Genomic DNA, 24,265 nt, shown 5'->3' with positions numbered 1-24,265 from the left:
TACCTTCTCCAACAGTATACAATGGCAGATCTGCCATTTCCACTTGATTTATTGTAGGCCACCACTTAATCCTTGCTTCAGAGAACCAACCTAATAAACCATTAGATCCTTTTCTAACCTCTCAAGCTGAAACACTGAATGAAGAATCTATGCTTCTGGGCTTATATCAATAAACTCATACTAATCTACCTTTATGTTGCTTGCACCATTATCCCACACCCATAATAGCCATTCCCACACCAATTCACCTGGTTTCTGTATGTATATATTGGAAAAATCAAGCAGTTCTTTTGGAGTTTAGCATACCTTCTCCTGGGTCACACTTCATAGTTCACCTTTTGGGGCTTGTTGGGACTGAAGTCTAGGTATAGGTCTGGAAGCAAAAATGGGCAGTGGCAGTGGGATGTTCAGCCGTGTCTTATAAGGCATCTGCCTAAGGTGATGCCCCAGGCAATGCCCCAGACACCACCCCAGGAGATAACTCAAACAAGACACTTCAGGCACAGCTGGGGCAATCTCATCAGATGGAAGTGGAAAGGATAATTGTTTTACTGGGAAGGGTGGCTTAGCAGACAAAGATAGAGAATTTCTTCAGATGGGAGTAAGAGGTCTGGTTCTGTTAGGAAGAGCGATTCAATAGAAATTGGAGGTTCATTGTCCCCCGCTTCCTGACTATCTGCCCATATGTCCTCATCTGAAGTTTCAGGATCCCATTTCTTCCCAATCAGTGCCCTCACTTTAACTTCAGACACCATTTGAGGCTGGATATTCAACTGGCTCTTTAATTCAGTCACTCTTATGATAAGAATCTGAGTTTATTTTTGGCAGCATTAGCCTTGTTACTATAAGAAATATGGTTTTCTTTCTGGGCACAAGCTGCAGCTTTCAGATCTTGTATGTGGTGTTTGAGCTTTGAGCCCATTTCTTTCTTTCACCAGTGTGGCTAGCAAAAGCAAAACCAACCAAGCAGCTTCCTTATTATTCTCATTCTGACAAAATTATAGAAAAGTATCCAATATGTGATCAGCTAGAGCCTTGTCTCTCACAAATATTTGATCCAGTGTAGTGGTATTTTGTGTATTTCTATTGCCACCTCACGCCATGGATTAGCAATAGCCTGTTTACTACTGGAGACTGTCAACAGTGCCTTTAAGACTAGCCAGACTTGAGATCAATTCAGAAAACTCATCCTTAAGATTTGGTTCCTCTAGAACCACTGTAGGTACCAAATGTCTTAGCCTGGGATCTCTAGAGGAGCAAAACTAGTGAAGAGGATATATATATATATATGTGTGTGTGTGTGTGTGTGTGTGTGTGTGTGTTTATATATGTGTGTGTGTTTATATACATATGTACATGTATATATATATATATATATATATATATATATATATATGGAAACCCTGGTTGTGTAGTGGTTAATAGCTACAGCTGCTAACGAAAAGGTCAGCAGTTTGAATCCACCAGGCAGTTCTTGAAAACTCTGTGGGATAGTTCTCCTCTGTCCTGTGGGTCACTATGAGTCGGAGCCGACTTGACAGCAATGGGTATACACACACACACGCACACATACATATACATAAATATATGCATATATACATACACATGTTAGTTGTTGTTGCTGTTAGATGCCTCACAATCATTGCTATGTTTGAGCCCATTCTTGCAGCCATTGTGTCAGTTCATGTTGTTGAGCGCCTTCCTCTTTTTTTCTGACCCTCAGCTTTACCAAGCACGATGAGCCTCTCCTGGGACTGGTCCCTCCTGAAAATATGTCCAAGGTACGTGAGATGAAGTCTCGCTATCCTTGCTTCTAAGGTGAATTCTTGGTGTACTTCTTCCAAGATGGATTTGTTTATTTTTCTGGCAGTCCATGGTATATTCAGTATTCTTTGCCAACACTGTATTTTAAATGAATCAGTTCTTCTTTGGTTTTCCTTATTCATTCTCCAACTTTCTCAAGCAAGTGAGGTCATAGAAAATATCATGGCTTTGCTCAGTCACACCTTAGTCCTCAAAGTGACATCTTTCCTTCTCAACACTTTAAGAAGATCTTTTGCAACAGATTTGCCCAATGCAATACATTGTTTGAATTCTTGACAGCTGCTTCTGTGGGCATTGATTGTGGATTCAAGTTAAATGAAATGCTTGATGAGTTCAGTATTTTCTCTATTTATCATGGTGTTGCTTATCGGTCCAGTTGTGAGAATTTTTGTTTTCTTTATGTTGAGGTCTAATCCGTACTGAAGGCTTTAGTGGTTGTTCTTCATCAGCAACTGCTTCAAGTCCTCTTTACTTTCAGCAAGCAAGGTCGTATCAACTGCATATCATAGGTTGTTAGTGAATCTTTCTCCAAAACTCATGCCATGTTCTTCTTCTTACAGACCAGCTTCTCAGATTATTTGCTCAGCATACAGATTGAGAAGTATGGTGAAAGGATACCACCATGACACACAACTTCCTGATTTTAAACCACACAGCATCCCCTTGTCCCACTCAAATGACTGCCTCTTGGTCTATGTACATATTCCGCATGAATACAGTTAAGTGTTCTGGAATTCTCATTCTTTGCTAAGCTATCCATAATATTCATGAGCCACACAGTTGAGTGTGCTTGCATAGTAAACAAAAATAGGTAAACATCTTACTGATATTCTCTACTTTCAGCCAAGATTCATCAGACATCAGAAATGATATCCCACGTTCCATGTCTTCCTCCGAATCCAGCTTGAATTTCTGGTAGTTCCCTGTCTATGTGCTGCCGCAACTGTTTTTAAATTGTATTCAGCAAAATTTTTCTTGTGTGTGATGTTAATGACATTGCTCAATAATTTCCGCATTGTGTTGGACCACCTCTCTTTGGAATGGGCACACGTATAGACCTCTTCCAGTCAATTGGTCAGGTAGCTGTCTTCCGAATATATTGGAATAGACAAATGAGCGCCTCCAGCACTGCGTCTGTGTGTTGAAACATCTCATTTGGTACTCCATCAATTCCTGGAGCCATGTTTTTTGCCAATGCCTTCAGTGCAGCTTGGAGTTGTTCCTTCAGTACCAGCAGCTCTTGATCCTATGCTACCTCCTGAAATGGTTGAACGTCGACCAATTCTTTTTGGTATGGTCTGTGTATTCATTTTATCTTCTTTTGATGTTTCCTGTGTTGTTCGATTTTTGCCCATAGAATCCTTCAGTATTGCGACTAGAGGCTTGAATATTTCCTCCAGTGCTTTCAGATTGAGAAATGCCAGGTGTTTTCTTCCCTTTTGGTTTTCTAACTCCAGATCTTTGCACATTACATTATCATACTTTACTTTGTCTTCTCCAGCTGCCCTTTCAAGTCTTCTATTCAGCTCTTTTACTTCATTATTCCTTCCATTCTCTTTAGCTACTGTACGTTCAAGAGCAAGATTCAGAGTCTCTTGTGACATCCTCTTTGGTCTTTTCTTTCTTTCCTGTCTTTCTAATGACTTTTTGTTTTTTCCATATATGATGTCCTTGCTATCATCCCACAACTAATCTGGTCTTCTATCATTAGCGTGCAGTGCATCAAATCTATTCTTGAGATGGTCTCTAAATTTAGGTTTGATATACTCAAGGGCATACTTTGACTCATGGACTTGTTTTCATTTTCTTCAGCTTCAACTTGAATGTGAATATGAGCAACTGATCAGCTGTTCTGCAGTCAGCCCCTGGCCAGATTCTGACTCATGATATTGACCTTCTCCATCATCTCTTTCCACAAATTTGATTCCTGTCTATTCCACCTGGAATGGTTCATGAGTATAGTCACTGTTTATGTTCCTGATGAAAGGTATGTGCAATGAATAAGTCATTGGTCTTGCCAAATTCTATCATGTGAGCTTCAGTGTCATTTCTGTCATCAATACCTTATTTTCCAACTGCTGATTTGTCTGCTTTGTTTTCAACTTTGCATTCCAATTATGTAATTATCAGTACATCTTGATTGATTAATACATCATGTTTGATCAATTTCAAACTGCAGAACTTGGTAAAAACCTTCAACTTCTTCATCTTTCACATTCATGGCTGGTGCGTAAATTTGAATAATAGTCTTATTAACTAGTCTTCCTGGTAGGCCTGTGGATATTATCCTATCGCTGGTAGTGTTGTACTTCAGGATAGATCTTGAAATGTTCTTTTTATCAATGAATATGATGCCATTCTCTTCAACATCTCAATCCTGACATAGTAGAACGTATCATTGTCTGGGTCAAAATTTCCAAAACCAAGCTATTTCAGCTCGCTGATGCCTAGGATATTGACCCTTATGCATTCCGTTTCATTTTTGAAGACTTCCAATTTCCCTAGATTCATAATTCCTTCATTCCACATTCTGATTATTAAAGGATATTTGCATCAGTTTCTTCTCATTATGAGTTGTGCCCATCAGGAAACGTCATTAAACTGGGATCTACTTTGAGGAGATAGCTCTTCCCCACTCATATTTTGAGTGCCTTCCAACCTAAGGGGTTATCCTCTGGCATTCAATCAGACAGTGTTCCACTACTATTCATAAGGTTTCACTGGCCAATTTTTTTTGAAATAGATCACTAGGTCCTCTTTCCTAGCCTGTCTAAATCCAGAGCTGCGCTCAAACCTGTCTACCATAGGTGAACCTGATGGTATTTGAAATACCGGTGGCGTAGCTTCCAACACCGCAGCAACATGAAAGCCACCACAGTACAACAAACTGACAGAAAAGTGGTGGGAGTTAAAAATCAGAAGAACCAAAAAGATAGTGCTCCTTCCACGTCTGCTGATTTAGAGGAACCATGAGAAATTGTCAAGTGAAGAATGATTCGGAGAAAAGCATAGGTAGTGTGACCTAATTTCCATAAAAACGAACAAACGAACATATTTACATGTGTCCCTGCAAAAAAGAAGCTTGTAAAAGGGTACATATGTATCTTTGCACATTGGACACTTTGGGGGAGCAGGTACAATATACTTATGTGGGGATGGCTCTTATTATAACTTGTATATACAAATCTCTATTGTTAAATGTGTTATAAGAATGTAAAACCTTTTAAAGTTTAATAACATCATACATGTGTGTGTGTATTTAAAACATTTTTTTTTGACTATTGTTTTATATATGTCTTTTAGTTATCTAGTGTGGCTATAGCAGAGATACCACAAGTGGATGGCTTTAACAAACAGAAACTTATTCTCTCACAGTTTAAGAAGCAAGAAGTTTGAAGTCAGGGCACCAGCTCTAGGAGAAAGCTTTCTCTCTTTGTGGCTCTGGGAGAAGGTCCTTATCATCTATCTTCCCCTAGTCTAGGAACTTCTCAGCACGTGGACACTGGGTCAAAAGGACATGCTCCACTCCAGGCACTTCTTCCTTGGTGGTATGAGGTCCCTCTCATTTCTGCTCATTTTTCTCTTTGTATCTCAAAAGAGACTGACTCAAGACTCACCCTAATCCTGTAGATTGTGTCCTCCCTCATTAACATAACTGCCTCTAATCCTGCCTCATTAACATCACAGAGGTTAGAATTTACAACACATAAGTAATCACATCAGATCAGAAAATGGAAGACAACCACACAATACTGGGAATCATGGCCTGGCCAGGTTGACACACATTTTGGGGGACACTATTCAATCCATAACAATAGAGAAAACACTGTCTTCAATGCCAGATTCAGAAACTTTTATCAATCTATGAAGGGCAAACACAGAAACTGAACAAAATTCAGACCAGCGAATTATTGCTTGCTCTTGGAACTAATGACTTCTTCTGGTCTCTATACCTGGTAATGGCCAAAAAGAATTCTGTGAGGATTAATTCAGTCATTGCTCAAACATCTACTGCATGTACATGTCTATAGTTAAGGAAGAATGCTGGACACCTTGTGTGATTCATTAAGTAACACAGGGATCATTGGACTACTATTCTCTTTCTCTGGTATGCCACTATCTCCTTCTCCCCTTGTTGCTCTCCTGAAAAACCCACACTTGTATATTCCAGGCTTTTATCCAGGATTGAATTTGCAGGAAGGTAAAGATATAAGTTTAAAAGATAAAGAAGATTTTGGCCACATTGTCTTTAGACAGTTGAACTTCCCAGCCAGCCTCTGTGCAGGATGGGAATTCACAATCCCTCCTACTCAGTACCTCTGAGCAGGACAAGATTTCTGTTTCATTATCAGGAGACTGTGGAATTCACCCCTCTTCAGAAAACTTACTTTCCTTTGCCTCAAACTGTCCCTCTCAATCTGTCATGGTCACTCTGAGAAATTCACACGGGCAGCCTGTATGGAAGTGCCCATCCTAGAGGCCCTGCGTTCCCTTCTTTGCTCCATAGGGCTTCCTCTGACACTTGAGGTCTCATCTCCCAGGGAGTACACACCTCTGGCACTACCAGAGATTCCCAGGCCCTGGGATACTATGGATGGGACTTGGAACTCAATCTGTTTCTTCCCATCCTCACTTTTGGTTATCTGTGTTCTGTCTTCACCAGATTTAGTAGGCCTTGTCTTCTCTTTGCTCGTTTCATCTCAGTCAGGCTTTTCTATTCCACTTCCTTGATCTCAGGACAGATCAGGTTAGACCACAGAAAAGAGAAAGACCAAGTAAACATCACTGATCTGGGAAGGGATTTGATTCTCACTGGTTTAGGGTTTTATGCCCACTGCTCACCGGCAGGCAGGTTCCCCCCAGAGTCTGGCTTCTGTCTGGTACCTTGTACTACAAAGAACTCAGTGACGAGCCCACCTTGACAATCACACCTCCCTTAGAGCTATCTTTGCAGAGGCTCTTTCTCAGACTTCCATGTCCCACTGAAATCCCATTTCTCTTTCTTTTACAAACATTGTGCTCATTCTCAGGGCCCTGAGACCTCATCTGCAGATGAGTCTTGTCCTCTTCTCTTCTTGGCGGGGGGAGCTTTTGAGTGGACCTCATGTCTTTGGACAGCTATCCTGGGGCTTCTTCCATCCTGGTGCTCTAGGGCTGGATCTCTCCATGTACTAGAAGGGGCGTGAAAGGGGCACAAGGCTAAAAGGATGGATCTTCCAGGTGAGGTGGGTTTAAGAAGCCTGAATGAAGTTCTTCCCTGAAGGGTGCATATTTTGCAGTCCAGACATCCTGCTTCTCTCAGTCTGAGAGTCCTAACACGTCTTCAGGTGCTTTCTCCTTTGATCTTGAGGCCATGCCTGCACCCTCTGCAGCCAGGTCTCCCACATGAGTAGCAGCACCAGTAGGTGTGGTAGCCTCTTCAGCCCCTGTCTCCTCCTTCAGATGCTCCTGGAGGTGCCTGGCTCTTCTTGCCAGGACTCCAGGATGCTGACCAGGGACTCAGTGTTGGCTAGACTGAGAGCAGACCTGATGGCACTCACTTTCTTCAAAAACTCGGCTTCAACACCAGGGTCCTGTTGCCGACAGGGGTGTGAGATATTTTGGTCTGGTCTGCCAGACCATGGCTAACCCATTGATCTTACACACTTGGGTAAAATACTCATATTTGACCTATTGCTTCTCTGGAGTAATTTGTTGAGTAAGAATTCTGCCTAGTAGAAGCTGATGAAAAAGACCTCGCTGATACTTGGGGAATCTTCCTGGGCTTGGAGCTTGGGCTTTTTGTTCTCATATTCTACCCTGAGTGACACTTTCCTCTTGGGTTGAGACTTGCAATAATGGAGAGTTAATTTACATGAGCCCTCTGGGCTCTGGTTTCTCAACTGTGACCTAAGTCTCTGGTCTCAGGGGTCCCTGGAGGCCTGTCCATCACCACCATCCTCCACCTCCACAGTCCCCATGGTTTCTTTCTTCTTCCCCAGGCACAGACCATACTTTAGGGAATTTACTCTGGGCAATAAAGTCTCCACCAGAAAATTTCAGTGGTGGTACTATCTTATAGCAAAAGTCTATAGTTTTTCAAAAAATTATAATACATTGATTAAAAAAAAAAAAAAACTCCAGTATTCTTTTAGTAGATTCCAATTCATAGCAACTCTGTAGGACAGAGTAGAACTCCCCACAGGGTTTCCAAGGAGCGGCTGGTGGATTCCAACTGCCAACCTTTTAGTTAGCAGCCAAAGGTTTTTTCAAGGATAGTTTGTAATATAAACAGAGGGTCGCCACATTAACAAAATTTTTTTTTTTTTTTTGTATTTGTTGGATGGAAGTGAATTTGCTCTAGGTGGAACATGGAAATTACCTCATTCTCCACACCTTCATGATAATACTTGGTTTCTCTAAAAGCTGTTTTCTATGAAAGTTATTTTTTTTAGTAAATTTAGAGTGTAAACATTGAAACAGGAGAATCGGTCTCCTCTTTGTAACTTGTTTTCATCCTTCTTTTAAGGGAAGGATTTTCATAGAAGGAATTATACTTAAAGAGACAACGTAATTTGTAGTTTTCTGTATAATTTAAAACTTCTCCTCGTACCCTTAACTAGCCTACACCAGGAGATTAAAATTGCCTTTCTCTGAACAGAAGCCCATTACCATGTCCTTCAGAGTGAGGCAGAAACAGAGGTCCATATTTGAGAGTCTGATGGCACAAACCTTAGTAGCCAAATCACAACCATGCCTCCTGTGGGGGGGGCGGGGCTTGTATATGTCAGCATAAGGGTCAGTATTTTTCTGAGTATGAGGGAAGGATTGGCGATTTAAAGAAGAAAGAGAAGGAGTTTGGGAGGAGAGTGTAAGCCTCAGTGACAGACAGAAGATGGGGTGGGGGATCTCTCAAAGGGTGTTAGAGGTCAGTCAGAAAACCAGGAAGCAGCAGGAAGCCGGGCCAGTGGAGGGCAGCACTGGGTGGAGGAGGACAGCAGAGGTAATAGTAGTGGGGAGGGCAACAAAACTGGCCTGAAAAGAGTGATATATGACTGATCCTAGATGAAGCTCAGGTTAAGAAAAGTAGGAAAATAAAAAATTCTATCCTGTAGCCATCTTTGCGGTTAGGGGTTGTTAGGCTCTTGAGAGAGGTGGGCAGGAGACACACAGGAGGGGAAGGGGAGTTCTTGGATCTAGGGAGGAGTATACAGCCCTTCTTCTGCCCTCAATGATGTGGGTTCTGGGCTCTTCAACCTACCACTCCCAGAACCTCCTGAGAAATTTCCTTAGTTCTTCACATGGTATATTAATTCCATCTCATTAGAAAATATAATAATTAAGTATGCTTTTTCTTACGCACCCTTTCCACCATCCTATACTCTCTGCCCCAGTTGTCCACTGGCTTCCTTCCCTTCCATCATGTTCAGATCCAGAACAATAGAGTGCCTTGTCTGCACCTATTCTGGAAAGCTCTCAAACTTACAATTGAATTCTTTCATTTCATCCGTCATTTATTCCTACATTTCTTATTCACAAAATAAACTTTGGTTAATTATCTACTAAATGACAGAAAGTGTTTTCTCAGGAGAATCTTCCTTATGACCTTATCCATTCATCTCAAATCCTTCATCTTGTCTTACCATGGCTCTCTTTTCAGGTGGAAGTCAGACCTTTTGTTCTGTAGCACTCAGCAATCTGGGACAATTTTTCCTCACCTTTATCCAGAGTCTTAGAGAAGGGCCTTTTCCTCTTGTGTCACTGTTTCATCCTGCTTGGGTGAAGATGTCCAAACATAATGGTCTTCTGAAGGACCTTTATCCCTTCTCCCAGCATGACCTTTGATAACCTGGGGACTCTGGCTTGCTCCTGAATTTCCTTGATTCAGTAGCTACGGTTTCTCTCCCACAAGACCTGAGGTCAACACCCTTTTCAAAAAGCAGCTGAGAGGGGGCCAAGATGGCGGACTAGGTGGACGCTCCCGCGGATCCCTCTTGCAACAAAGACTCGGAAAAACAAGGGAATCGATCACATACATAAGAATCTATGAACTCTGAACAACAAGCACAGACTTAGAGACGGAGGACGAACAAATACGGGCAGACAGCGACTGTTTTCAGAACTAGGAGCCAGCGCACCAGGCAGGTGACCTTCGGAGCTCGATCTGGGGCAGAGCCCAGGGGGGCAGACGGCACAGAAAGGGGGCCCACCCCTTCCCCCCCGAACCCATCCCGGGAGGAAGCCTAGCAGGTTGGCGCGGGCGGCGTAGGGGCGCAGCCGGAGGGAGAAACACCCGGGAGGCAGTGACTGATCTGAGAGGGGGGAGAACAGCGTCCCAGCTGGGGTGCCCTGCTGTCCGCCGGGAGTTAGGCGAGAAGCCGACGGGGCGCACGCGGGGGGGGGGTCAGCTGTGTTTCCCTGGAGTGACCCCAGGGCGGGGCCCACGCGTTCGTGCGGGAGGACGCGCACCCAGTCCGCGCGTGTGGCACGGCACACCAGAGGGAGAAATCCCCGGAGGTGTCTGGTCTCAAAACAGGGAAAGCAGCATCCCAGACGGGGAGCCATTCCGCTGCGATCTGGGCACGCGCGCGCGAGCGCGGGCGGGGCATGAGCGCGGGGTCCATTTTTATTACCCTGAATTGACCCAGAGGGCGGGAACACCTGGTCGTGCGAGTGACGCCCTCCCAGTTTGCGCGAGAGGTGCGGCACACTGGAAGGAGAAGTCCCCGGGAGGAACTGATTGGTCCCAAAGCGCAGAAAGTAGCATCCCAGACAAAGTGCCGCCCTGCTGGGGCTTGGGCGCGCGCACGAGCGGGCCGTGAGCGCGGAGTCCATTTTTATTGCCCTGAATTGACCCAGGGGGCGGGCCCACCTGGCCGTGCGGAGGAACTGATTGGTCCCGAAGCGCAGAAACTAGCGTCCCAGACGGGGTTCCGTCCTGCTGGGGCTTGGGCGCGCGCACGAGCGGGGCGTGAGCACGGAGTCCATTTTTATTGCCCTGAATTGACCCAGGGGGCGGGCCCACCTGGCCGTGCAGGTGACGCAACCCAGTTCGCGCGAGAGGTGTGGCGCTCCGGAAGGAGAAGTCCCGGGGAGGAAGTGACTGGTTCCCGAACAGGGAAAGCAGCGTCTCAACCCGGAAGTCATCCCGCTGGGATTTGGGCGCGCGCACAGGCGGGGCGTGACCGCGGGATCTAATTATAATCGCCTGAATAGACCCTGGGGGCGGGCCCACCCGTTCGTGCGGGAAACGCCCACCCAGTGCCCACGAGCGGTGCCGCGCACCGGAGGAAGTCCCCAGGAGGAAGGGACTGGTTTTCGAGCAAGGAAAGCAGTGTCCTAGCCAGGGACCCGTCCAGCCCGGATTTTGGCAAACGGGGGCGGAGCGTGAACGTGGTGTTCAGCTCTATATTCTGTGGTGCTACACTCCTAGCTCTCAGATCCCTCCCCCACCCTCCCCAGGCGACCCCATTAACATCCGAATACCCGGAGCCAGAGAGAGAATTCAGATAGGGATCTGACTGCATTTTTTTTTAGCTGACTACTGGGAAAATCTAGTTTCCCAGTGATGGCTCGGAGACAGCAGTCCATATCAAACCACATAAAGAAACAGACCATGACAGCTTCTCCAACCCCCCAAACAAAAGAATCAAAATCTTTCCCAAATGAAGATACAATCCTGGAATTATCAGATACAGAATATAAAAAACTAATTTACAAAATGCTTAAAGATATCACGAATGAAATTAGGATAACTGCAGAAAAAGCCAAGGAACACACTGATAAAACTGTTGAAGAACTCAAAAAGATTATTCAAGAACATAGTGGAAAAATTAACAAGTTGCAAGAATCCATAGAGAGACAGCATGTAGAAATCCAAAAGATTAACAATAAAATTACAGAATTTGACAACGCAATAGAAAGTCAGAGGAGCAGACTCGAGCAATTAGAATGTAGACTGGGACTTCTGGAGGACCAGGGAAACAACACCAACATAGCTGGAAAAAAATCAGATAAAAGAATTAAAAAAAATGAAGAAACCCTAAGAATCATGTGGGACTCTATCAAGAAGGATAACTTGCGAGTGATTGGAGTCCCAGAACAGGGAGGGGGGACAGAAAACACAGAGAAAATAGTTGAAGAACTCCTGACACAAAACTTCCCTGACATCATGAAAGAAGAAAGGATATCTATCCAAGATGCTCATCGAACCCCATTTAAGATTGATCCAAAAAGAAAAACACCAAGACATATCATCATCAAACTTGCCAAAACCAAAGACAAACAGAAAATTTTAAAAGCAGCCAGGGAGAAAAGAAAGGTTTCCTTCAAGGGAGAATCAATAAGAATAAGTTCAGACTACTCAGCAGAAACCATGCAGGCAAGAAGGGAATGGGACGACATATACAGAGCACTAAACGAGAAAAACTGCCAACCAAGGATCATATATCCAGCAAAACTCTCTCTGAAATATGAAGGAGAAATTAAGATATTTACAGATAAACACAAGTTTAGAGAATTTGCAAAAACTAAACCAAGACTGCAAGAAATGCTAAAGGAGATTGTTTGGCCTGATGACCAATAATATCAGGTACCAGCACAATACAAGGACACAAAACAGAACGTCCTGATATCAACGCAACTCAAACAGGGAAAGCACAAAAACAAACAAATTAAGACTAATTCTAAAAAATAAATAAATAAACAAAATAATACATACAACAGGAAATCATGGAAATCAATAGCTAAACGATCAAAATAATCAAAAAGAGGGACTAAATATAGGAGGCATTGAACTGCCAGATGGAGAGTGATACAAGGCGAAATAGAAGGATACAAGTTAGGGTTTTACTTAGAAAAATAGGGGTAAATAAAAAGGTAACCACAAAAAGGAATATCAATTCCATAACTCAAGAAAAAAGCCAAGAAAAACGTAACGACTCAATAAACACAAAGTTAAACATTATGAAAATGAGGATCTCACAAGCTACTAAGAAAAACGTCTCAGCACAAAAAAGCATGTGGAAAAATGAAATGGCCAACAACACACATAAAAAGGCATCAAAATGACAGCACTAAAAACTTACTTATCTATAATTACGCTGAATGTAAATGGACTAAATGCACCAATAAAGAGACAGAGAGTCACGGACTGGATAAAAAAACACGATCCATCTATATGCTGCCTACAAGAGACACACCTTAGACTTAGAGACACAAACAAACTAAAACTCAAAGGATGGAAAAAAGTATATCAAGCAAACAATAAGCAAAAAAGAAGAGGAGTAGCAATATTAATTTCTGACAAAATAGACTTTAGACTTAAATCCGCCACAAAGGATAAAGAAGGACACTATATAATGATAAAAGGGACAATTGATCAGGAAGACATAACCATACTAAATATTTACGCACCTAATGACAGGGCTGCAAGATACATAAATCAAATTTTAACAGAATTGAAAAGTGAGATAGACACCTCCACATATATAGTAGGAGACTTCAACACACCACTTTCGGAGAAGGACAGGACATCCAGTAAGAAGCTCAATAGAGACACGGAAGACCTACTTACAACAATCAACCAACTTGACCTCATTGACTTATACAGAACTCTCCACCCAACTGCTGCAAAATATACTTTTTTTTCTAGCGCACATGGAACATTCTCTAGAATAGACCACATATTAGGGCATAAAACAAATCTTTGCAGAATCCAAAACATCGAAATATTACAAAGCATCTTCTCAGACCACAAGGCAATGAAGCTAGAAATCAATAACAGAAAAACTAGGGAAAAGAAATCAAATACTTGGAAAATGAACAATACCCTCCTGAAAAAAGACTGGGTTATAGAAGACATCAAGGAGGGAATAAGGAAATTCTTAGAAAGCAACGAGAATGAAAATACTTCCTATCAAAACCTCTGGGACACAGCAAAAGCAGTGCTCAGAGGCCAATTTATATCGATAAATGCACACATACAAAAAGAAGAAAGAGCCAAAATCAGAGAACTGTCCCGACAACTTGAGCAAATAGAAAGTGAGCAACAAAAGAATCCATCAGGCACCCGAAGAAAACAAATAATAAAAATTAGAGCTGAACTAAATGAATTAGAGAACAGAAAAACAATTGAAAGAATTAACAAAGCCAAAAGCTGGTTCTTTGAAAAAATTAACAAAATTGATAAACCATTGGCTAGACTGACTAAAGAAAAACAGGAAAGGAAACAAATAACCCGAATAAGAAACGAGAAGGACCACATCACAACAGAACCAAATGAAATCAAAAGAATCATATCAGATTACTACATAAAATTGTACTCTAACAAATTTGAAAACCTAGAAGAAATGGATAAATTCTTGGAACAACACTACTTACCTAAACTAACACATACAGAAGTAGAACAACTAAATAGACCCATTACAAAAAAAGAGATTGAAATGGTAATCAAAAAACTCCCAACAAAAAAAAGTCCTGGCCCAGATGGCTTCACTGCAGAGTTCTACCAAACCTTCAGAGAAGACTTAACACCATTACTATTGAAGGTATTTCAAAGTATAGAAAAAGACGGAATACTACCCAACTCATTCTATGAAGCCACCATCTCCCTGATACCAAAACCAGGTAAAGACATTACAAAAAAAGAAAATTTTAGACCTATATCCCTCATGAACATAGATGCAAAAATCCTTAATAAAATTCTAGCCAATAGAATCCAACAACACATGAAAAAAATAATTCACCCTGATCAAATGGGATTTATACCAGGTATGCAAGGCTGGTTTAATATCAGAAAAACCATTAATGTAATCCATCACATAAATAAAACAAAAGACAAAAACCACATGATCTTATCAATTGATGCAGAAAAGGCATTTGACAAAGTCCAACACCCATTTATGATAAAAACTCTCACCAAAATAGGAATTGAAGGAAAATTCCTCAACATAATAAAGGGCATATATGCAAAGCCAACGGCCAATATCACTCTAAATGGAGAGAACCTGAAAGCATTTCCCTTGAGAACAGGAACCAGACAAGGATGCCCTTTATCACCGCTCTTATTCAACATCGTACTTGAAGTCCTAGCCAGGGCAATTAGGCTAGACAAAGAAATAAAGGGTATTCAGATTGGTAAGGAGGAAGTAAAGCTATCACTATTTGCAGATGACATGATCGTATACATGGAAAACCCTAAGAAATCCTCCAGAAAACTACTGAAACTAATAGAAGAGTTTGGAAGAGTCTCAGGATATAAAATAAACATACAAAAATCACTTGGATTCCTCTACATCAACAAAAAGAACACCGAAGAGGAAATAACCAAATCAATACCATTCACAGTAGCCCCCAAGAAGATAAAATACTTAGGAATAAATCTTACCAAGGAAGTAAAAGACCTATACAAAGAAAACTATAAAACTCTGCTACAAGAAATTCAAAAGGACACGCTTAAATGGAAAAACATACCCTGCTCATGGATAGGAAGACTCAACATAGTAAAAATGTCTGTTCTACCAAAAGCCATTTATACATACAACGCACTTCCAATCCAAATACCAATGTCATACTTTAAGGGAATAGAGAAACAAATCACTAATTTCATATGGAAAGGAAAGAATCCCCGGATAAGCAAAACATTACTGAAAAAGAAGAAGAAAGTGGGAGGCCTCACCCTACCTGATTTCAGAACCTATTATATAGCTACAGTAGTCGAAACAGCCTGGTACTGGTACAACAACAGGCACATAGACCAATGGAACAGAATTGAGAATCCAGATATAAATCCATCCACGTATGAGCAGCTGATATTTGACAAAGGACCAGTGTCAGTCAATTGGGGAAATAATAGTCTTTTTAACAAATGGTGCTGGCATACCTGGATATCCATTTGCAAAAGAATGAAACAGGACCCATACCTCACACCATGCACAAAAACTAACTCCAAGTGGATCAAAGACCTAAACATAAAGACTAAAACGATAAAAATCTTGGAAGAAAAAATAGGATCTACCCTAGGAGCCCTAATACAGGGCATAAACAGAATACAAAACATTACCAAAAATGATGAAGAGAAACCCGATAACTGGGAGCTCCTAAAAATCAAACACCTATGCTCATCTAAAGACTTCACCAAAAGAGTAAAAAGACCACCTACAGACTGGGAAAGAATATTCAGCTATGACATCTCAGACCAGCGCCTGATCTCTAAAATCTACATGATTCTGTCAAAACTCAACCACAAAAAGACAAACAACCCAATCAAGAAGTGGGCAAAGGATATGAACACACATTTCACTAAAGAAGATATTCAGGCAGCCAACAGATACATGAGAAAATGCTCTCGATCATTAGTCATTAGAGAAATGCAAATTAAAACTACGATGAGATTCCATCTGACACCAACTAGACTGGCATTAATTCAAAAATCACAAAATAATAAATGTTGGAGAGGCTGCGGAGAGACTGGAACTCTCATACACTGCTGGTGGGATTGTAAAATGGTACAACCACTGTGGAAATCCATCTGGCGTTATCTTAAACAGTTAGAAATAGAACTACCATACAAACCAGAAATCCCACTCCTCGGAATATACCCTAAAAATACAAGACCCTTCACACAAACAGATATATGCACACCCATGTTTATTGCAGCTCTGTTTACAATAGCAAAAAGCTGGAAGCAACCAAGATGTCCATCAACGGACGAATGGGTAAATAAATTGTGGTATATTCACACAATGGAATACTACGCATCGATAAAGAACAGTGACGAATCTCTGAAACATTTCATAACATGGAGGAATCTGGAAGGCATTATGCTGAGCGAAATGAGTCAGTTGCAAAAGGACAAATATTGTATAAGACCACTATTATAAGATCTTGAGGAATAGAAAAAATGGAAAAGAACACATACTTTTGTGGTTACAAAGGGGGGAGGGAGGGAGGGAGGGAGGGAGAGGGCTTTTTATTGATCAATCTGTAGATGGGAACTGCTTTGGGTGAAGGGAAAGACAACACTCAAAACAAGGAAGGTCAGCCTAATTGGACAGGATTAAAAGTAAAGAGGTTTCCGAGATAAAATGAAAGCTTCAAAGGATAGCGAAGCAGGGGCTGGGGTCTGGGGAACTTGGTTTGAGAGGACTTCTAAATCAATGGGCAAAATAATTCTATTATGAAAACACTCTGCATCCCACTTTGAATTGTGGCACCTGGGGTCCTAAATGCCAACAAGCAGCCATCTAAAATACATTAATTGGTCTCAACCCACCGGGAGCAAAGGCAAAGGAAGAACACCAAGGTCACACGACAACTAAGAACCCAAGAGACAGAAAGGGCCACTTGAACCAGAGACCTACAATATCCTGAGACCAGAAGAACAAGTTGGTGCCCGGCCACAATCGATGTCTGCCCTGTCAGGGAGCACAAGAGACAACTCCTGAGGGAGCAGGAGACCAATGGGATACAGACCCCAAATTCTCATTAAAAGACCACACCTAATGGTATGATTGCGACTAGAGGAATCCCAGAGACAATGCTCCCCAGAACTTCTGATGGCACAGGACAGGAACCAACCCCGAAGACAAATCATCAGGCATGAAAAGGACTGGTCAGTGGGGGGGAGAGAGATACTGATGAAGAGCGAGCTAATTAAATCAGGTGGACACGGGAGAGTGTGTTGGCAACTCTTGACTGGAGGGGGGATGGGAAGATAGAGAGAGATGGAAGAAGGTAAAATTGGCACGAAACGAGAGACTGTAAGGGCTGACTCAATAGGGGGAGAGCAAGTGGGAGAAGGGAGTAAGATGTATGTAAACCTACATGTGACAGACTGATTGGAATGGTAAATGTTCACTTGAAGCTTAATAAAAATTTAAAAAAAAAAAAAAAAAAAAAAAGCAGCTGAGATCTGAGTTAGCACCAAGGCTTCCGTAATCCTGTGTGACATCATTGCTGACACTGCTGAATTCCATGGGCCCAGTATGAAGCTAAACACGGCAACCAGAAAAACATGAAACTGTCAGGTAGGCACTTGAGAAGTGCTAGTACCAAAGTGGGAAGAAGGAGATTAAAAAAAAAAAAATAGATACCAAAAATTAATTGAAACTTTTCCGTGCCCTGTAAGGGGTTACTATCCCTTGGTGGGTAAAGAGAGCACAGGGAATAAAATAAAAAAAAAAAAGGGGGGAATGGTAACGGTATAATGGGCAGCTGCTTTCTCCCAATCCTCTCAGTTGGCTCTGTTGGAATCATGTCTGTCCAGCTCTGGTCATAAAATATCCATTCTGAGCCCCTCTTAGGTCTCCTTAGCCTCTGAGTCTTCACACAGGCTCTGCTCTCTGACTAGGTGATGTTCTTTCCCTTCCTGTCTGCTGGCCTACTCTCCCTACTGAAGTGTGAAGGTGAAGAAAACTGACCCCATTGGAACAGATGAGGCTTATGACTTACCAAAAAGCCCTAAGACTCAGGAGTTTTGTGGTCAGCCAGAATGGGAAGTTTGGGAGTTGACTTGGGGAAATCCCATGACAGACTCTGCTTTTGTTTAGGAGGCCATTTAGAAGAGAAACCAGCAAATGGGGAGACCATTTGAAGAAGAAATTAAGAAGGTTGGGGTGGTGATGAGGAAGGAGCAGACTTCTCCAAGGAAAATAAAAGTTTCAACATGGAGATGGTAGGGGCTTGTTTTGTGTGACCCCAAAAGACAGAAGAGGCAGGAATGGTAGGGAAACAATAGAACACAAGATAATCTGTGACTGTTCACAAATATAACAAATGCCCCAGTGTTTTCAGCCTGTTTCCTCAGACTTTTCTCATCAAGCCATCTCTCCCCTTTTACTGAAGCCTCTGGAAAATACTTTGGGCTTCCTGGATGCTCGGCCTTTTTTCACCCCTTAACTATTCAGTCATATTCCCAACTCGGTTCAGGCATCACTTCCTGGTTGTAGTCTTCCCTGAATCTTCTCCTGGTAGATGAGTCCACTTCTTGCTCTGTACTCCATTGTACCCAGGAAACCCTTTACCACAGCATAAAACACAATTGCATTTACTACACATTCTTCCTCTCCCTGTGCCCATGCCTTCTATGAGGCTCCGGAGCAGCTTTCATTAGCAGCAGGAGTCTTCTTCTACCTGTTAGTTGAAGGCCGACCTTATGGTTGCTTCAGCCATTGAGATAGTAGCAGAGATGATACAAGGAGAGAATTGAAAAGATTTTGCATTGAGTCTTGCCCTTTTGTTGCTCTTAAACCCTGAGAACCTGTGGGAATGACCCCAGGCCAGCCTGCTGAATGATGAGGGACCATTGGAAAGAGGATCCAGCGGTTTCACTGAGTTGATTTTAGGCAAACTGGCTCGCAGGTGACCTGGAAGCAAATTATAGACACATGAGTAAGCCCTGCTGCGAGCCACTGTGGCTGCCCAGATCAGAAGAACCCCAAATTGACAACCTGAAAAATTGTGAGCTTAGTAAATGCTTGTTTTTTTAAGACACTACATTTTGGAGTCATTTGTTACACAGCAATACGTGACTGATACACCTGTTAACTTGGCCGTTTCTCTCACCAGGCAGTGAGGTAACTTCTCTGAGTCATTTCATCACCGAGAGCATCTGGCCTAGGGTCTGATATGTAGCTGTTTATACAGGAAATCTTTGTTGACTTAATGCATGAATGAGTAATAACGAATTGTAAGTGTGAGTCTGCACAAAATCATGTATGAAAAAAAGCATGATTTTTTAAAAAAGAAAATGAATTGAGGCTCAGAACTACCTGCTTACAAAATTGAGGGGAGTTTTTAACCTCACTTACTTTTAGGGTACTCCCTCATCCAGATATGCAGTAATTCCCAGAAGGGCCAGTGCTTGGAGAAGACCTTCAACACACCCATTGCCTCAGCCTATGTGGGTGATCTCTCTAGAAGCATTCGTTCTGCTGTTTCCATTCTCAGCTAGATCATGAGAACCTTGTTGGGGCTGTCAACAGCATAACAGGATTTGTCTACTTATGTGCCTGCATCAGCCTTTGAGGTGCTGTAACCTGCTCCAGGGGAGTATCAAGAAGGATGTCCTACCCCTTCCCAATGTCTAGGACTCTACTCTATGACTGCCACTCTTCCCTGGGCTCCAGTTCACTCAGTGTGATCACCCCAGTGAGCTGAGACTTTTACCACAGACTTTTCAGAGTCTTCATGTTTCAGGGCTTCAACACTGTGAGTCCAGCTATCTCCTTGAAATGAGGTAGGGAAGGAAGAAAAATGAAGGAATATTTTATTTTGAATTTAATGTTACAATAAAATTTCTTGCCGCACATTTTTAATGGGTCCTGCCTAACAATTCTCTCTGTTCGCTTACAAGATGCAGGACGATGAAGAGGGAATGTTTGTTGTGTCATAATCTGCAGAAGGATGCAAAGTGCACATGGGGTCCATTCCCCCCGATGATCACACTAGAGCACCCCACCCATGTGGAAATCTCTGCAAGTGTTACTGAGTCCCTCACACACCCACAGTGAACAGCTTTCAGATTCTTATAAGCGGGAATTGTGTCCTAACACCAGCTGCTCCTTGGAAACCCAATGGGGCAGTTCTACTCTGTCCTATAGGGTCTCTGAGTTAGAATTGACTCGATGGCTAAGGGTTTGGTTTTTTTTTCAGGCGGGTGGTGGGAGTTTGATGTCAGTTCCATAATCGTTTTATAAAAAAATAATGACAGGGTAGGAGATGAAAGCATCAAAACAAAACTGAAATGAAATGGCTTTTTCACATTTATTGACCCCACAGAGTTTCTTTGAAGTGTTTACTTTTCACTAGGTTCAGAGGAAAGAGAGAAATCTTTGTGAGAGAGATATGGCTTGAGATAACACCAAAATTACACATTTCCCTCCCTAATGTTAGGTTACATTAAGAGCTGGTTGGCTGGTTTATCATCTGCCTGGTCCACAAAAACAGAAGGCCCATGCAGGCAGGAACTTGTCTGTTGTGTTTGTCAGAGTATCCTGGCACCTGACACCTAAGAAGTGCTAAAAAAGGATTTGAGTGAATGTGGGTGGGTTTTTATAAAAAACACTGTGTTGCTGTCTTTATTTAGTTAAATAGTGAAAACAGGGATAAAGAAAATGGAAGGCGATTATTTGTATAATTTATAGTTACATAAAATGAGAATAGAACTTGAATAATGAAGAGATAAAAAAATCATATGTACAGATCGAATGTACTCCCTTCACATTGCTTTGGAGGGAGACATTTTAAAATGGATTGTTTTTTCCCTACTGATTTATAGGTTCTATATATTAATTGAAAAGATAGTCTTTTAGGAATCACAAATATTTCTATTGAGATGCAATTCACATGCTGTAACACTGCCTTTGAAAATGTGCACAATACCGTGGCTTTAGTATATGGGCAGACTTGGCACAACAGTCACCACTGTCTAGCTTCAGAATATTTTCAGTACCCGGTAAATAAAGGCCCTTGTCAATAAAGTCACCCACATTACTCCTTTCCTCCAAGTCGTAGCAACCACTAATCTACTTTCTGTCTGTGTTGGTTTGTCTGTTCTGAACATTTCATGTAAATGGAATCATATGCAATGTGGTCATTTGTGTTTGGCTTCTTTCATTTAGGGTAATGTTCTCGAGGTTCGTCCATATTGTGGCATGTATCAGTACTTGATGTCTTTTTGTGGCTGAGTAATATTCCAGTCTATGAATATACCACAGTGTGTCTATCAGTTCATAACATTTGGGTTCTCTCCATATTTTGGCTGTTATGGATAACACTACTATGAATATTCTGTGTAAGTTTGTGTGTGAACATGCTTTTGATTCTCCTGGGTACAGGCCTAGGAGTGCAATTGCTATGTTGTACGGTAATTCTATGTTTAACTTTCTGCAGAATTCCCAAAACATTTTCCAAAACAATTGGATCGTTTTGCACTTCCACCAGCGATGTTCCAGCTTCTCCACATCCCCGCCGACACTTGTTGTCCATCCTGTTGAGTTTAACCATCTTACTGGTTTTGAAATCATAGTACACTTTAGTTTAGATTTGCATTTCCCTGATGACTAATGAGGTTACGCTTCTTTTCATGTGCTTATTGACAGTTTTTATATCTGCTTTTGAGAAATCTCTATTCAAATCCTTAGCCTGCAAAATTTTTTAGCTTTTTGCCTGTATTTTTACTATCTTCATATACTTTTTGATATGCCAAAGATCTATAGATCTTAACAGTTTTAGTCTTCATATTTTGGGATTTTTAGAAAGTCTTTCTCTTTTATCAATAAAAAGAAAACTAAAACTTCTAAAATTTTTATGGTTGCATATTTTAATTTTAAATATTTGATCCATCTGGAATTTTGTTTTGTGTAAGGTATAAGAAAAAGGATGAAAACATTTTTACAGGTGGTCTGAGTGATTACCAAATTGTTGCAAACCCTCCTTTTCCCATGACCCATATCTTAACTGCATTTTCCCGAAGTCCGTACAGAGACACCTTTTTACAAAGGGAGGCCACCATTCCCAGCCATTTCATTTTAAGGTTTGTTTTGCTGCAATTAAATCCCCCCCCCCAAAATCTTATCTACACACCTTTTATTTTAAGCTAATACAAATTTTGTGTGAATAGGACCTTGGTGAGTGTAAGATGGGCTTGAATTTATAACTGGTTCCATGTGGTGCAGCCCAGCAGACGGACAGACAGAAGCAGGGGCTGCAGAGGAGACAGAAGCTATGAGAACATGAGCCTCTAGAGATTTGCTGTGGAATTTCACATAAAGCTCTAGACTTTTCTGTGTAAACTTATCATCATATATGGACATCACCTTAGAACAGACAGAGAATAATGCTTTAAAAGTTAGACATTCCTAAGGAAGGTGTTCATTCCTTAGCGGATGCTGAGAAGTGTATGTGTTTTGGTGAAAATATGTACCCATTTCTACTGGGTATGTATCTAGAAGTAGAATTGCTGGGTCCTAGGATATATGTATGTTCACAGCTTTTGTAGATACAGACAAAACATTTTTGAACTGGTTGTACCAAATTACACTTCCACTAGCGGTAGATTAGAGCTCCAGTTACTCCATGTTATACCCAATCGTTGGTATTTTCCATCTTTTCCATTTTAGCCATTCTGGCGTGTAGGGGATAGTATCACATTGTGGCTTTTTATTAGAATTTCTCTGATAACCAGTGAAGTTTTGTCACTTTTCATATGTTTTTTGGCCATATAGAAATCTTTTATACAGTGTTCAAGTATTTGCTCATTTTTCTATCAAACTGTCTGCTTTCTTTTTCCTTTTTTCTTTTTGGGTTGTTCTTTATGTATTTCAGAACCAAGTCAGTGTAGGATATATGTATTGCAAGTAACTTCTACCACATGAATTCACCCTTGTGGCTTGTCGTGAACTTTCTTTTACAAAAACAAGCAAATGTGTAGACATAAAAGTTTATTAGGGGTTACCAGGGGCAGGAGGGAGGAAATAAAGGGGTGTTCCTGCATATGGAGACTGAGTTCTGGTTAACAGTGGTGGAAAAGTCACATTGATTAAGGGCAGGGTTGCATAGCCAATTAATGGTAATTACTGTCAGTTGTTCAATTACCAAAGGTTGTGTGGTATATTTATAACAACAATAAGCAGCTGCTGGGGCAACGGATGAGGCGTATTCTTTATTATACTTTTCTCTATTTTCTAATTTGTTTTTGTAACATGCTACTGTTCAAATTAATAAAATGTTTGCATGGTGAAAGGGGATAACAAGGTCTATCCCACCCATTACATCCTTCTAAGGTTTAAATGAGGGACTACATGCCATCAGCAGAGGCTCAGCCTTAGTTGGCACTCGAGAAATACTTGATTTCTCCCACTCTTCTGGCTCACTGTCTTCTCCCCTGGTTTATTTGCTCTTCTCTTCAGAGCTGGAAGCATGTGACCACCAGGCTTCCCGACACCATCCTTCTGCTTTCCATACCAATGTTATTGTAGTCTTGGGTTCCTGGGCAACCTCTCCACAGGTTTAATACTTTCATCTCTATTAATTTATTATTTAAATATATTCCTTTAATTTTGTCCTGCTTATAGAGGTATATTCTAGTCATTGAAAATGTGGAGACTACCCTAACACACATGGGAACACCATGAGTAAGAATAGACTCCACGGCAATGGGTTTTATATGTGTATCACACACATTTATGTATATTTACATAAATATTATATCCTGCTCATTTCACTTAATATTAGCCTAATTTTTTTATTATATTCAGCTGTGTGCAAGGAGTATAAAATTTTAGCAATTTGACTATAGTTGAAATATTAAATGTGCGTGTTTCTAGTAATCTTCAACCTATTCTTAAATCTTTTAACATAGATCTTTGCTATTGAACCTTTCTATTGAATTGTTATTCAGCATTCTTTAACATTAAGAGAGAGTCTCAGGATCAACTCAGATCATATTTTCTCCCTCTTA

The 24,265-nt window shown here is 41.4% G+C and overlaps 1 long non-coding RNA gene across 1 annotated transcript in view; it reads left to right on the top strand.

Moving 5' to 3' along the window:
• The first annotated feature begins 1,420 nt into the window (after positions 1–1,420).
• The window catches only part of LOC135229365 (uncharacterized), a 170,209-nt gene continuing 147,364 nt past the window's right edge, over positions 1,421–24,265 (top strand). Inside the window, exon 1 of the long non-coding RNA XR_010320147.1 lies at positions 1,421–3,811. This is a non-coding gene — a long non-coding RNA (uncharacterized LOC135229365). The remainder of the gene's footprint in view (positions 3,812–24,265) is intronic.

This window comes from Loxodonta africana, unplaced genomic scaffold (genome assembly GCF_030014295.1).
Source record: "Loxodonta africana isolate mLoxAfr1 unplaced genomic scaffold, mLoxAfr1.hap2 scaffold_29, whole genome shotgun sequence".
Lineage (NCBI taxonomy): Eukaryota > Metazoa > Chordata > Mammalia > Proboscidea > Elephantidae > Loxodonta > Loxodonta africana.
This window is presented reverse-complemented; position numbering and strand designations above follow the sequence as displayed.